Below are 16,659 nucleotides of genomic sequence, written 5' to 3'. Positions count from 1 at the left end.
CATAATATTGTACAACATGGGGCCTTGTGTCACTAAACTCAATATGTCATATGGGAAAGCAGATACTGACTCAGCATGTAGAACTAAAACACATCATATCAACATCAGCAAATAGATAGAGGAAAATCATACGCAAAGTGCGGACTAAGTTTCAGTTTTACCAAATTCATTTGAAAAAATACAATTGTTAATATAATGTACATAAACAAATATTTTAGGAGCAATAAAACACTGTGACTGTACAAAATATATATGAATTCATTTGTGGTTCTTTTAAAAATACAAGTTATTTTTTGGCGCTCCAGTCACATGACCATCGTCTTCCTTTCAAAGGCTGTGAAGTCATGTTAAATTGTTGTTGAGATTTTTTTTTAATATACTAACATATTACTGTTAGTTTAACGTCAAAGTTGTTAGTTCTACCTCAGGAGGGTAGTATAAGTTTTCAGTGAATTGGTCCCAAACTTTTGAGACTTTAGGTTGGTTCTTCTTCTGTTGCACAATTCTTTTTTACAATGTAAATGATGAAGCAACACTGCACCCAGCAGTTCATGTATGGTACTGCAGCAAAAATGAAGCAGAAATCGGCCGCCGTCCTGATTTTATCATGAATTTACAACAGTAAACGACGCATCAAAGCACATTTTTATAGTCAACATGATTGATTATGTTAATAATCATTTTTGCATTATTGTCTATGTTACACACATTGTGGTTGGCGTGGATCTCCAGACGGTCTTAATGTTTAATTCCATTTTTTCTGTTGCCCCTCCTGGCAAGAAACTTAAACTCCGCCTTTGACTAAAATCATCTTAATCATTAAATTGTCTTATTTTCTGACAATTCTTAGCAATATGGTTTGTTAAAACTAAAACATAAACACCACGAGTGTTTAATTTTTACTTGTAGGTTGAAATGTTTCATTTATCTATTTTTTTACAGTGAAATAGCACTGATCATATTCAAAAATAATTGACCAAATAAAAGTTTGAGGGCAAAACACAAAATAGTAAAATAAGGGGTAAAACTAAAAGACTGCTGATTATTGTAAAACCCTGCAAATAAACCAATTTTACCATCATGCACCTTTGAAAGAAACAGCAGACCAGTACATGTCCACAAATGAAGAACATTTGATGAAAAATGCAAAACAGAGGTAAAAGGATAAAAGCTTTCACACATAATTGGCTGAAGTTCTTCTCTTTGGTCACGAGATTATTTAATCTGACTGTAGGCAATAGGTAACTCATTGAGAAGAGATTTAAAGTATATCTGAAAAGAAGAACAAGAAGTCCTTCAGGCAAAGGTCAACATCCAGAGGACTGTTTATTGGTTCACCAGGATGTTTTGAACGACGTACAGGCTGCGTACTGTGTTCAAGTCTATGAACTGATGCTTTAAAATTTGGGGGTAAATAGTTTTCAAAGCAAATGTTAATTTGAATAAGGTTTCTTTTTAATTCATTTGCTGCATTTTGGTTTTGAATGAAAACAATATGCAAAAAAAAAAAAAAAAACAGAAAAAAACCCCAACTTTATAACAAACTGTATATTTGTGTACAGTTTTTGTGTGTTTGGGGGCTGTTTTTCCCAGCTGGGATTTTCATTCTTGAAAACCATACACATTACATACATAAGCTAACTATCCAAGAACAGGATCAGTGGGTATATACCGGTATTCCTGTTGTTTTTATTCACCAAAGAGCTAAGCTGACATCATACATCCATACAGAAATTAAACATAATTCTCATTTTTGTTTCACAGATGGTGTGTTGACTCACTTTCTTCTTTCATTTGAGACAGAATTTCATGAAAAACAGCATGTTCTATATCATTGTTAAAAATGTGTACACATGAAAAATAAATCTAAATGTAAATCTATATGGTTAATGTAAATATAAATGTTAAATATAAATGTTAAATATAAATTTAAATGTAAATCTAAATCTAAATGGTTAATGTAAATCTAAATGGTTAATGTAAATCTAAATGTTAAATATAAATATAAATGTTAAATCGGTCACCAAGTGTAAAGCTAAATGTTTAGAAATAATGCAAAGTCAGCAGGTCAGCACCTGTCAATCATGAGGCCCCACCCGCACTCCACACACCCCAACACTCACTAAACCACAGTCGTTAGATTTAGATTTTAGATTTAACTTTTACATTTAGAATTGACAGTTAGATTAAACTTTTGCATTTAGATTTAACTTTTGCATTTAGATTTAACTTTTGCATTTAGATTTAACTTTTGCATTTAGATTTAACTTTTGCATTTAGATTTAACTTTTAGATTTATTTTTCATGTTTACACATATTTAACAATAACATAGAACATGCTGTTTTACATGAAATTGTCTCAAATGAAAGAAAAGTGAGCTAAATGTTCAAAATATGTCGGCTATGAAACAGTGACCAAGTTTCTGCATTCGCCATATCTTAACTCACCCACACAACGATTTTCTAAAATTGTTCTGTGGTAATTTAATCCCTCTGCTGAGACATGTTTTTACCCCATTACGAACAAAAAAACTTAAACCATATCACGTAGACTGGTTCGTGCCAAGGATTTCCCGGTAAATCCACTCATATGTCTGTTTTAGCAAGCAGCTACTGTGAATGAGACTTTGGTCAAATAAAGTTCTGTCAGCCGTCTAAAGGAATGAGTCAAAAAAACCTCAAATTACAATTATGGAAAAAAACAGATCGAAAGAAGGACATTTTTTTTTATGAAAACACGTTTCTTGTCAATTAACTAACAAAATTAGTTATGGATGTGTCCCGTGTGGAGTAAGACTTCTCATAATTTCCATTTTAGAAACAGCACCAGTGCATTAAAATACACAGTGAAGCTTTACTGGCATCACTGAGCTGTGGCTTAACTCCCCTCATGTTTCCTGCATGTGCAGTGAAGGGAGGAAAAGAACACTGCAGCAGAAAGAACATGTAAATATTTGAGAAAAATGTTCACTTCCCACTAGACTAAAAGTTTGTTATTTTGTATGACTTAATTTACTGAAATGTTGAATCTTTTTCTCCGATTTATGGGTTGTGTCTGTGGATTCTTCTGGAAGGCAGCCTGGATTGTCTCAAAATGATTCAATCCATCTCTTCTTTTCCCCATCTCTGTTTTCCACACAAGATACATGGGATTTTTCCAACTACGATTCACCTTCTCTTGGTTTGTCTTAGCATGCTAAGAGTTATAGAATTTTGCCATCCACGCAGAAAAGAAACCTCAATTATCTTGAGTCTCGATCTTTAAAAACCTTGGTGTTCTGATTGACTCAGATCTTACATTCAGCAGTCAGATCAAATCTATCACAAAAACAGCTTCTACCACCTAAAGAACATCTCCAGAGTGAAAGGTTTAATGACTCAGAAAGATCAGGAGAAACTGGTCCATGCTTTTATCTCCAGCAGACTGGACTATTGTAATGGTCTTCTGACAGGAATCCCCCAAAAGAGCATCAAACATCTACAGATGGTTCAGAACGCTGCAGCTCAGGTCTTAACCAGAACAAAGAGGTCAGAGCACATTAGTCTAGTTTTAAAGTCTTTACACTGGCTCCCAGTCAGCCTCAGAATAGACTTTAAAGTTCTGCTGCTGGTGTATAAATCTGTGAATGGGTTTGGTCCAGAATACATTAGTGAGATGTTAGTCAGGTATGAACCCAGCAGGTCTCTCAGATCTATGGACACAGGTCAGATAGTGGAGACCAGAGTTCACAGTAAACATGGTGATGCTGCTTTTAGTTGTTATGCTGCAAAGAAGTGGAACAAACTGCCAGCAGAGCTGAAGTCAGCATCACATGTGAACACTTTTAAATCAAAGTTAAAGGCACTTTTTTTCTCTACTGCGTATGATTGGGAGAGAGATTTTTGGTCATGTTGTTGATGTAATGTGTTTGTTGATGATTTTAATTGATTTTACTGATGATTTTAAATGTTCTTATTGATTTTAAACAATTGAATGTTTTATCATGTAAAGCACATTGAGTTGCCTTGTGTATGAAATGCACTATACAAATAAATTTGCCTTTCCTCTGCAGTCCGTCCTCCACTGATGCGTTGTAGAGCAATGGTTCTGTACCCCCTTCCTCTTATTTCTAAATCCAAGTACCCCCTGTGGTCCGACTGCAACATTTTGCTTAGAAAACTATTTAAAAATCACTATAGAGCAAATTGATGGAATAGTAAAAACAAATTTCAAAGAATCTCATTTTGTAAATAAGTGGAAAGAAACAGTATTTAATGCAGTAGTTTTGATATGAAGAATTTCTGGTGACCCCAAATAATTTTTTTCTCGAATTAGTTTTTGATCATGTTTGAGCTGAGATATAGATATTTATATACATATATACTGCATTTTATTTATTTCACAAAGTGAAAGTTTAGAAATACAATTGTTTAGGATTGTGTTGTTTTAATTAAAAAAAAAGAATAATAATGAAAAATTTTAAAAAATTTGTTTTATTTTTCAGAAATTTCAGGCAACCCCATTTAAACTCCAGGTGACCCCACATGGGTCCTGACCCCAAAGTTGAAAAACACTGATTTAGTGGCTCCTGAATAGATTGATTTCTGTAGTTTTTATCATTTCTGGTCATCTCACGCCTGGGGTGGGACCAAGACTGACACTGTATTTGTTAATTTTCCACTCTCTCTCTCAAGTGCTCCCTGTAGTGCCGTAACGTACCACGAGGGGTACACGTACCCCATTTGAGAAACACTGTTGTAGAGAATTAAAGAGTTTCAACTTATTCAAACATGTTTAAGAGCCTTAAAATGTTCAGTATTTAAAACGACAGATGCACATTTCTGTTAGTCTGTATTTTAAAATAGTCTTGAATTACTTTGAGGATATTAGAGGATAGTTGACGTCACTTCTGAATGTGGCTCCAGGGCCATGGAGCAGTGTCGGAGAAAGCAGCTGAGCCAAGTTCTGCATGCATCCTGGAGACAACAAGCTACATTTTGTGCAGGGTGCATGGCTTTGTGAATAAAGGGAATCCAGTTGCGTTGTCTCCTAAGAGTCGGTGAGGGCAACAGACCAGAGAACACAGCGATGAGTTAGTTTGGGGCAAGAGATTTGGCAGAAAATGAAGCAGCATGCAAATCAATAATATCCCCCTAGTCCAAAGGGCTTAATAATGTTGTTTGCACAACTTTATTTTCATGCATTAAGGTTAAAGTAAGTTCTGCACATCCAGTTCTTGTCAAATATTAGCATTTAACTTCATAAATGTGCTTTAATAAAAGATAATCAAGAATTAATATTCCAAAATAGTTTAAAAGAGCTTCCTGGAGGAGATGATAGGTTGATGTTGATGTTGATGCTGTTAGATATTGTGTGTAAAGGCAAACATGTCAAAGCTTTGGGTCACATAGAGTATTTTGGTCTCTTAATTCTTGAAGTGTAAGTTAAAAGTCAAGTGGAATAAACCTCAGTGCCCTGAACAGGGGTTGAAGTCCGGTATAAAAGACATTTTTAATGAATCTTTGAATCTTTTAAATGTACAGATTTATTGTAATACATTTTAGTTAAACAGACATAAACTTGAGATTAGTGTTCTTAAACTAAAGAGTAGCAAAACACAGCTATGTATTTTGTGTTTTTCCTTAACAGGATTGAGTCTTTTCTAAACTAAAGAAGAATGAAAACCTGCAAGTTGATTGGAAGAAGAGCCTCTGGAGTTGTAATTTACCACCCTGGTTTTTATCAAACTTTGAGTAGTGTTCGAGAATGGGACCCAGACGTCCACAGCTGGATGACAGTGGTAGCTAAGAAATAATCAAGGAGTTTGGGATAGTTGTGTGAGGTGAGAAATGGAAGAAAAGAAAGTACAGATGATTATTTATCCCTGGGGGAAATTGCTTTTTTTTTTTTTTACAGATACTCCAGAATATTGAATGAAAAGATCAAACACTAAAACACAGAAAAGGAGAAAAAACAAAACATACATAATTAATTAAAAGACTGTTAATTAAATAGGGACTAAATACAAGTGCACGCCTCCAGGAAAAAAATGATAAAATAATACAAATGTACAAATATAAAAATATAATACAGATAAATAAAACTATAGTGCAATGAGTCATCTAAGAAATCTCAGGAACCTTGTTTCAAAATCCTTGGAGGGGCTGCTCATGTCAGCTTCTTTTGTCAAAAACTTACAATATCATCAGAAAATGAGGCTTATACGGACACAGCTTGAACAAAAGAACATGGAACTGTAAAAAGTATTTTTAATAATGCAGAAGTTCATGCACCAGGCTAAAGTCGTTGTGAGCTGTCAGCACTCTGGCCTGTGCACGTCATTCCTCAGGCCTGAATCAGACTGAAATTTTCTGCACAGGATGTGAAAAGCATCTGTTGCTCTGTTACCAACGAATGACTGAGGCCTTCAAGAGGACGAACAATCTGACAAAGCACTTATTCAAGATTCCACAACAATGTGATACAATGCAGGGTTTTCACAGAAACTAAATTGGGAGGAGAAGTACGTGACGAGTGCAACACACCTTCTTTGTCCTGTGTGCAAAGGAAGCAGAGCAGACGTTTTACACACTATCATATGATTCGTAACCTCTGTCCTCTGATGAACTAGTGACTGAATCTTAAAATCCTCCATGTCAACAGGTAGCATCAGGTAGCACAACTACAACCTGACAGACAATAGAATAAAATAATACTTGCCTAGGTGATGTAGTGGTTAGCACATCTGCTCCACAGCAAGAAGGTCCTGTGTTCAAGCACCAGGACACGTGTCCTTTGTGGGGAGATTGCATGTTTTCGCCCACCATCCAAAAACAAAGTCGAAATTGTTGTACTCAAAGTCACAGAATCGTAGTGTGTGGTGTTAACTACTGGTATCCAAAGAAGACACTCAGAAAACGATCATAATGTCATTGAATAGCAATTATCCATCCATCCATCCATTTGTTTTGAGTAGCTTGCTCCTCTGAGGGTCATGGGGGGAATAATTCATATGTGGCAGAACAACCGAAGAGTAAAGACAATCTGGAGATAAACTTGGAGATGTAATGCAAAGCTGTACTGCTAGCTAGCTTAGCTAGCCTCATATAAATGCTAGCTAGTTTGCTAGGTTTCGCATACTCACTTACCCAACATGAGTGTTTTACCATTACCATGTGAAACAGCATCTTACATCGTGCCACCTCAAATCCAGAAACAGTTGTGCAGATATATATGATTATTACAGCATAGAAGGCCTTCATGTATCAAAATCACACCCTGTGGGTCTCTTTTCTGACCTTTTACAGCTTTATCATCTGTGACTAGGTGCATTATGTTTGTATATATAATATAAACGTAATCTTTGTCCACTTCCTCAGAATGTCCTCAACTCTACAGAAAGTAAAAGGCACCGCTGTGATGACAGTCGTAAGGTGAGGAAGTGGTTTTGTCACATTTATTTGATTCCCAAATTTCTCTAAAAATATTTATGACTGGATTGATTTGAATATTTGAAAATTGTAAAGTGTAATATACCTTCCACAGTTGGTTCTAAAGATCATGTTGCAAAGAAAAAGGTTGATAAAAAATGCAAGAACAAAAAAAGAATGTATTACATGTAATTGTTTATTTTTTGCATAATGTCGTATACTAACTGGCCTCTTGGTAAACCTTTCATTTGGTGGTGCACTAAAGGTTGGTAAGCACTTGCAATGCTTACCATTCCTTCTTCAATAACTGTAGGTTTGACTTTGATTCAACTCGGGTCAAGAGTTGCAGTCCAGACATGCATCCCAAACTTCCATCTTTCCATCGCTTTCCAGACTGCTGTATGTCTTCAGGTCAGCCACAGTTTATGACTCCATTCATCAAAGTTGACTTTAGCTGTGCTACCGTTTCCAGGAGGACAGCTTTTCATGACACTCCTCTTTCAGTCAACGCTGTGTTTGTACACCATGACATCAGCTGTAAATAAACACGACCCCGACTGGGTAATGCAGAGAGCTGCTTTGATTGAAGAGAGCAGGAAAGTGTACTCTGTGTGCTCACGTACACAGGTCACTCATTGGACACAGAATGATCCAATCAACAGGGCTAATGGCTTTTGCGATTAAAAGCCCAGACTGTGGCTGTGGTTTGGTGCGACGAGCAGGATAGGCAGAGGAAACAGCACCGCGTTTACTGTCAGCCATTAAAAGCATAGTTCCTTTGTTAGTGTTACAGAATAAGCTTCACAGATGTGCTCAGAATTTGAGAGCCATGTGAAAGTGTTTGTCTCTTCTCCTGATGTCACGCCATCTAAGACCAATTGGTTATTCATTGTGGTAAGGAAGCCAACGCTCCATCTGCCAATGGAGAGGTGACGATATTCACACAGACGGGGCACATTTCCAAACCAAAGCGAAGCACCAATAGTCATTCAGCCCTGACCAGTCACTTGTGTGTGTGTGTGTGTGTGTCTGATCTGTTCGCCACAGGCCCGCCTTCACTGTCATCTTGTACTGAGCAGGTAGACAAAGGAGGCCTTTGAGTGGCCAGACCTTTTGACGTTCTACAGGAAAACCAATCCAGACTGAACAGACTTCCTCATACACACTAAACAAACTGAACTTGTAGGTAATGAGGATCAAATTACTTGAAGGTTTGCCATAGTAACTTTACATTTTTCAATCAAAACCTCAATGAATGTGGCTATTGGTTCTCCAGCCTTGCACACTGTGCACATTTTGCATCATTTTTTAGGACATTAGATTATGATTTTATTTTATTTTTCTCGGGCAATGCAATAATTCCTAGTAGAAACTGACACAGTTTTGAAGGGATATTATTATTATTATGCATGAATTTTATATAGCGCTTTACAATGAAGGGAGCAGTGTTGGGGTGCGGTGCCTTGCTCAAGGGCACCTCGCATTTGGAACTGATCTCACTATTCCGCATTTAGTGAAGACATATGGCAAAATGATCTCAGGAAAACTCATTCAACCTCAACAAACTCTGCTATTCGTAACCGTCTCTTCTCATGCTTGGCCAAAATGAGAAACTATTGGCATTATTTTCTGTGTATGATTAGGTCTTTTTAGTGTTTAGTGTCTGTTCATTCATCGTTAATGCCTGCATATTCCTTAAGCAGGCTTGTCAGCACTGAAACACATCAGCAGTTACTGTACATTATGAAGTTTTATATATATATATAAAAATCTGTGTAAATGACAGGTTAAGCCTATACTTTTGGTGACACTTCACTGGATGTATTTCACCAACTTTAGTAATGGGAAACAGTGCCATATTAGTTTTTAATATGTTATGTTTTAATATGTATGAAACAAGGAATTTTGCTGTGTAAAATGGCTAAAACACATCATAAACACTGTCTACCAACTGAAAAACTTACGGACATTGCTGTAGCACGCAGAATGGAGCTTAACAAGCCATTTTCAGTAGGTCTGCCAGTTTCGCTGGTTTTGACAAAAAAAAAAAATCCGGATAGAGAACCTCAACAATATTCTTTTTCAACCCCTAGTTAAACATGTAACGACACAAACTAAATAAAGTAAGCAACAAATATTGAGGCATAACAACACAACAACATATTGGTAAAAAATAAATCTGATACCTATGCTGACCGATTTCACCCGATTTCTATGGATATAGGTCAATAACGTTGCTTATCTCTAGTGCTACTACCATATTTTTATTTATTAGTATGAGGAACCATTTCTTGTTGGCACCTACTAATGTCAGTAGCATAGCAGAGTGAAAAATTGACCTCAAATGAGCAATTTTAAATCATATTTTTTGTGTCTGATTTTACACTGTTATGTGTGCAGCATGGGTTTGCGTTGGTTTTAATGAACATTTCTTGTACTTTTCAGAAAGTACCAAGTGGTTTCTGTTGCTACATAAAATGTTTCCCAGCCACCGATGAGAAATTACTCAGTTGTTCCTGTCTAGACGAAAGCGGTCATGTCAGCGTACCTGGACCGTGTTGCCCAGCCTACCTGCACACTGACTGATTCAGAGGGAAATTACCTTGTTTTGAGAAATAGCACAAGTATAACCATCATTTCTAAATCTATCAACATGGGCAGCTGTGAATGATAGTCCTGTTGTAGGTCGCTGAGTAAAGTCACAGTTCACGCCTAAATAACAAACGTACCAGTGGATAACAGGACAGAGATAATGGCCTCTTTCCAGATGTAGGGAATGGAGGGCATCCTCTTCACAGCACCATTAGCATTATAGAACTCTCTTTGGATATGTGGCTTTTTATTACCTAGGCTCCGCCTAAGAGATAATACTTTCACCAGCGTTGAAATTGAACCAAAGATAGACCATACGCCATGGAAGATTGCATTACATTTTGGAGGAGATCCAGATCAACAAACTGATTCTGGATCAGTTTGAAAAACCAAAAAAATTGTGATTTCTTGGTTCGTGACTGACCGATCTTTATGAAATCTGACTCTTATGTTGAGTCGGTTCCTTAATTACCACTTTGAGTTTTAACCGGCTTTAACCGATTTTTTTTTTTTAATGGGGATGGTCATGGTGGGATACAGATGTTCATGGTACCATGATCAGGATCACTGATCCCGATAACTGGTAATAACCAGCAAAGAGGATATTTGGCAGTTGTTGGAGGTTTGTGCTCTCTGAGTACTCTTTTTATTCATATTTTGCATACACAGTATTTCAATTAATTATGTAACCTTAATGCAATAAACAATAAAATTGAATATATTTTTTTCCTTCGGGTACAATTGCGTAGACTTAAAAAAAGACTGGGTGGCTAATTAGAGATTCCTAAACACCCTCAATTATTCTTACATCATTTGAGCCATTAAATAAAAAGGAAAAACTGCTATTAAAATCAGACAGACAGCTCATCATCAAAAACATTTTCACGTCTGCTAGTATATACTCCTCCTGACTGTGGTTTACTTGCCCCCCCCCTCACACTTTCTTTCAGACTACTGCCTTTTTTGGTCCAAATAACTTTCTCCATTTGTCTTCATGCTTGGCTGGCTGCATCACCTCCTCTGACCATTTGCCACTGTGCTGTTCGCTGAGGGTGACTGTCAGGATGTTTCACCAACTGTGGAACAGTGAGTCCAACACTTCAACCACAATGTGTTAAGCCTGCAACATATTCACTAGTTATTTGTGACTGTGGAGTGTTTTTCCAATAGCAAATAAAGTAAGCTTACTTCAATAACAAGGGTTTTTGTGCAGCTGTGGTCTGAACAATACACCAGGTCGGCAGTGAGTCACGTATTCAGCAGTGCAGTGCGACAAAATCACAACCAAGCTGTAGGAGAATTACTCACAGTCTGTGGAGCGACACACGGACGGACCTTTCCATATGATTTCCTAGCAGAGTATCTCTCTGCATGGTAAAAACATTAGGACAGGAGAGAAAGCAGTTTCTTTATAACTTCTCCCATGGGAGAAAAAAAAAATCACTGCAAGACAAGTTACAAGAATATAAAACAAGCTCACACTCGTAAACCAAAGTAGGCTATGTGGTAATAAAAGCAGAAAAGCTTGGTTACTTTTTTGTGCCAGTAAATCATGTGTCAAACTCATGGCCTGGGGGCCAAATCCGGCCATTTGGACTATCCGATTCGGCCCACAGGAGAAAATAAAAAAGACAGAGAACACAAAAATCATTGTGTAAATTAAACTCAATAGCATTTGTAGGGGCTCACAGTTTCCCTGGTGCTTATGTCGCATGATTGCAGTCATTTTTTATATTAAACAGTTGAATAAAAAACAATTTTATGTCCATTTGCGGAACTTCACATTCCACAATGCAATGCTCCAGGGACGGACATTGCAAATTAGCCTTGGCTATAAATGTTGTAGTGTGGTACATGTTGATTGTTCACACTTGTCCCTATCAAATAAATGAGTAAAAAAAAACTTTATTGACAGTAATGTCAATAAGAGAGTGTTTAGTGGATAAAAAAAATAAAGTTTCCAGTGGCAAATTTCAACCTTTTACAACATTTTTCCAAGCAAATGATCTTCAAATTATTGATCTATGAGACCTAAACTATGTCTTTATCTGACAAAATGTCTTCATGTCCAGCAGCTTTAATGTGAATGGTGAACCTATTGTTCTACAATGTCTGACTTGCCGGAAACTGTTGCACAACAGGAGTTGCAAGGTAAAACACTGTGTATCAAAAATACACAAATCGGCCTTTTGTGCTTGAGTTGATAGGATTTGAACAATGGCTGAACTAAATGTAAATATGACATCTGTGGGTACAATTGTGACTGATAAAAGTTATTGTGAAAAGTTTGAAGAGGAAGTCCGACGTTTTCTTAAGAAAGGTCACAGGAAATATTCTCCAAGTTCCTCTTGAGAAAAATTGCATGAAATGTATTCAAGTTCAGAGTTATTTTTCACATTTACAAGGCCTCATTTCTTCTTCCCCTTCAGCCAGTATTTGCTGTCAAGAACTTCAACCGAACTGTGGAATAATAAACAAAGGATCATGCATGTTATGGAGAGACACATTTTTAATTTGAGTTATCTTCCGCTCACACTGGGAGGGAAGTCAGAAGAAAATACATACAGCAAGACTGTCCAGTGAGTATGTGTGTGGGTGTGTGACCAATGTGCAATTATTTTCTTAAATAACACCAACCGAGACAGGGAGTTCCAGACCAAACCAATGAAAACAAGATTTCTCCTTTTTTGTTCAGCTCAGATTGACCCTCTGCTCAGTTGAAAAGGAGCTGGTTTGATTGTTTCTTCAAAGAAACTTGCAAACACCCTCTCGCCTCATCTCGCTGCAGACCAGGGGATCCTCAGTTGTGGAAGGAAAATCTAGAAGAATATGGGGCGCCAATTGTAAAGTTGCACATGCTAAAATAAACAGCAACCTTTCGCAACATTTAGCAACAAACCACATTTAAACACACATTTAACGTTGCTTTTGACCAGATTTACAGCAATATTTGTGAAATTTGTGATATTTACTTTTCTTGTAAAAATACATCAATGTTAAATCTAAATCTTAAAAACGAAGTATTTTGTACTGACAAAAACAAAGTATTTAAGATTTACATTTAACATTTAGATTTAGATTTAACAGTCAGATTTAACATTTAGCATTTAGATTTAACATTTGTATCTAAATATTCCATTGAGATTTAGATTTAATATTTAGATTTAGATTTAATATTTAGATTTAGATTTAATATTTAGATTTAGATTTAATATTTAGATTTAGATTTAATATTTAGATTTACATTTATTATTAAACATTTAGATTTAATATTTAGATTTAGATTTAATATTTAGATTTAGATTTAATATTTAGATTTAGATTTAATATTTAGATTTACATTTATTATTTAACATTTAGATTTAAATGCAACATTTAGATTTAATATTTAACATTTAGATTTATAATTTGACATTAAGATTTTGATTTAACATTTGACATTATATTTTTACGAGAAAAGTAAAATTTCACAAATGTTGCTGTAAATCTTGTTAAAAGTGATGTACAAAAAAATTCACATATGGTTTTTTAATGTTGCTAAATGTTGTGAAAAGTTGCTGTTTATTTTAGCATGCACAACTTTACAAACGGCGCCTTATAGAAGAAGAGAATGTAGTGAAGTGAGTTGCACATTTCCCAGTGTCCTTGAATGCACCATTGCTGCATGTGCCACTCCCTGCCCCTCTGTGGGCCTTAATTAGGTCATGTAGACCACCTGTGAACCCTTTGGTTTGGTCATGTCTGAACTGTTGGTTTGGTGTGACAGTGATGTAAGTAGCTTTTTCTTTTATTTTAATGTATGTTTTATTATGAAAAACATTAATATTGGCCCCTGTTTTAGGCCTGTGTCTAAGTCTGTTTGAGTGATTATACCCTGAGAGTTTAGTGGTGCTGGAACAGAGTGAGCCAGGTAATTATTTCTAAGCTAACATAATGTAGCAGTGAATGTTCATTATTAATGCTAATTCATTTATTTCTGTTATAGCTTTGCCACTGCTGTCATGTTATGCTCTGACTTTTATGATCTGAGTTATGTTCCTTAGTTTAGTGTTTGTTTTTGTTTTTTCCCACTTAACAATTTCAGTATCTTGATCCATCCATCTTCTCCCGCTTAGCCGTTTCCGTGTCGCGGGGGCAGCATCCTCAGTAGGGAGGCCCAGACTTCCCTCTCCCCGGCCACTTCCTCCAGCTCTTCCGGGGGGACCCCGAGACGTTCCCAGGCCAGCCGAGAGACATAGTCTCTCCAGCGTGTCCTGGGTCTTCCCCGGGGCCTCCTTCCGGAGGGACGTGCCCTGAACGCCAGTATCTTGATTAGTTTTGTAAAGTTTATTTTGACGTGTTTTGTGTGTGTGTGTGTTTTGTATCCCCTTCAATATTTAGATAAGCCAGTGTGTTGTAAATGTAATATAAAATCTTAATGTAATTTTATAATATAAACTTGTAAATAAAGATTCTTATGATTGTACACTACCATCTCTTTGTGTTCATTGTGGGGCTTACCTGGGCATTCATTAATTACTGTGCGCGTGTGTGTACACATCCATCCTTTATGTTTATCATTACTATTGTTGTGTTTGTGGTTTGTTTGTGTTTTTCGCACCAACCACCATGTTAAATTTGTTGTATTTTTAAACTGTACCTTGGCGAATAAAACTTTTCTGACATCGTTCATCTCTTGTACGACCGTAAACTGAATCTTTTACGCCACGTTTCAGACGCGAGGCACTAGACATGACAACCTTTTTTCTGGCTTTTGACTTTTAACTTGTGAAAATGAAACCAGAGTTACCATATCTGAAAAACGGTCAAGACTGTGTTGCTTCCAACACATATTCAGCTTAACAAAAATCACTGTAATTAAGTGACATAACAGTCAACAAATACAGAACATTTTGATGCCCTTAAATTATGCATTTTAAAGTAATATAAACTATATGATTGATAAATTTAAAATCATTCTGAAAACCCTATAATTTAAACACTATTAAAATAGTATCTTCATGGCCCTTGCAGTAGTATTTTTCTTTGCTTGCATACAGGTTCAACATTAAAGAAACACTGGTGAGGGTGAACTATTTTCCTGATTCTTATCCAGTTTGAAAGATAAAAATGTCTCTAAAATACTTGTTTGCGCTGGACCTGCTCTTGTGGATTGAAAGCATATGGTTGCATTGCATAACACAGACCAGGAGCGCAAACATAGGAAAGGATGACTACACGTAATTACAAGAGGCGGTAGTTCAGCAGAATACATCCTAACCGCTAGACGTCTGTGCAGAAACTTGACATATTTACACATCCTGTAGAAAAATGTGGTTTTATTCATTGCTTGGGAGTAATGTTCATCCTGACACAGAGCACATAGTGTCCCAGGTTCACACCCCTACATGAGGTGAAACAAGGAAATATTTCATGCAAACGTTGATTTATTTTTTTTTTTAAAAAAAAGTATTAAAAATGGTAAAATTGTAGTTAGGATAATGTAAATGGTTGGTGTATTGTAATTAAAAATAAGGCTGCACAACTTTGGAAAATCGAATTGCGATTCTTTTTCCTCAATATTGAGATTTAATATGCAATTATTTTTTTCAAGGGTCTCGTTATGTATTTTTTAATGAGCACAAGCAATTAATCTGTTTCATATTTATTTTAAGATTTATTTTAACTTTAAATAAAATATAAATTTTAAGGCACAGATTACAACAATAAAGCAAACAAATCTGTGGCTTTACCTAATCAACATAGAAAGATTGCACTTGTAGTGTAAACCTTTGACAGCGTGTGCAAAAAAGAAAGATAAAAACATTTTAAAAATCTCAGCCTTTGCAATTGGAAAATTGCGATACTGCAAATGCAATTAATTGTTATTTAGTGTTTAACTTTTAAATACGTTTACCGTAAAAAGCATTACAGCTGTTATATGCGTTAGTCTTTTAAAACACTCCAGTTGTACAAAGACAATTTAATGACGAACTATCTTGTTGCAAAATGAAAGACTGTTCCTTTTGTTGTTTTTAGAGACTCAACTAAAGCAAAAGTTTACCTTAAACAATTTATCAACACGACTATCTGTTAAAGCCAAGGTGAATTAATTTTCATTAAGTTTTCTTTCATTATATTTATCTCCATTGATGCAAATGTTTCAATAGAAAAGGAACCATTACATTTCTTTTCCTGGAAGTGTTATGAGATAGATTGAGCCATAAAGGTTTTTGTCATTGGGACCGACCAATTGCTATCAAACCCCAACCCCGTCTTCTGCTCATTAATTACAAAAGTACCCGTGATCTATAACTTGTGCTTGCTTCTCTTTTCCACCTTGGACTACCTTTGCACTTCGATTCTTTAATCTAAACCACCTTTTTGCATGTCTTAATCTTTGCCCCTTGTGCCAATGTTGTACTAGCACTGCACATTTCTTCTATTATAATAGCCAAATGTATGTAGGCTGATCAAAACCTAGCAAAAAAAACATGGATCAAGCTTGTTGACTGGACGGACAACTCTGACAGTTTCTAAACAATGTTTGCTCACAAAAGGCAGATAAAACAAACGATGAGAGCAGATCTTTTTGTTTTTCTTGGTTTAACTGAAGCACAGAGAAATCAAAGCTCTTTGCAGGCTAAGTGAACCCTGGCTGATGCTGATACCACACAG

The sequence above is a fragment of the Gouania willdenowi genome, chromosome 3 (assembly GCF_900634775.1).
Source record: "Gouania willdenowi chromosome 3, fGouWil2.1, whole genome shotgun sequence".
In the NCBI taxonomy this organism is placed as follows: Eukaryota; Metazoa; Chordata; class Actinopteri; order Blenniiformes; family Gobiesocidae; genus Gouania; species Gouania willdenowi.
The sequence above is the reverse complement of the archived record's forward strand: the minus strand, read 5'-3'. Positions refer to the sequence as shown.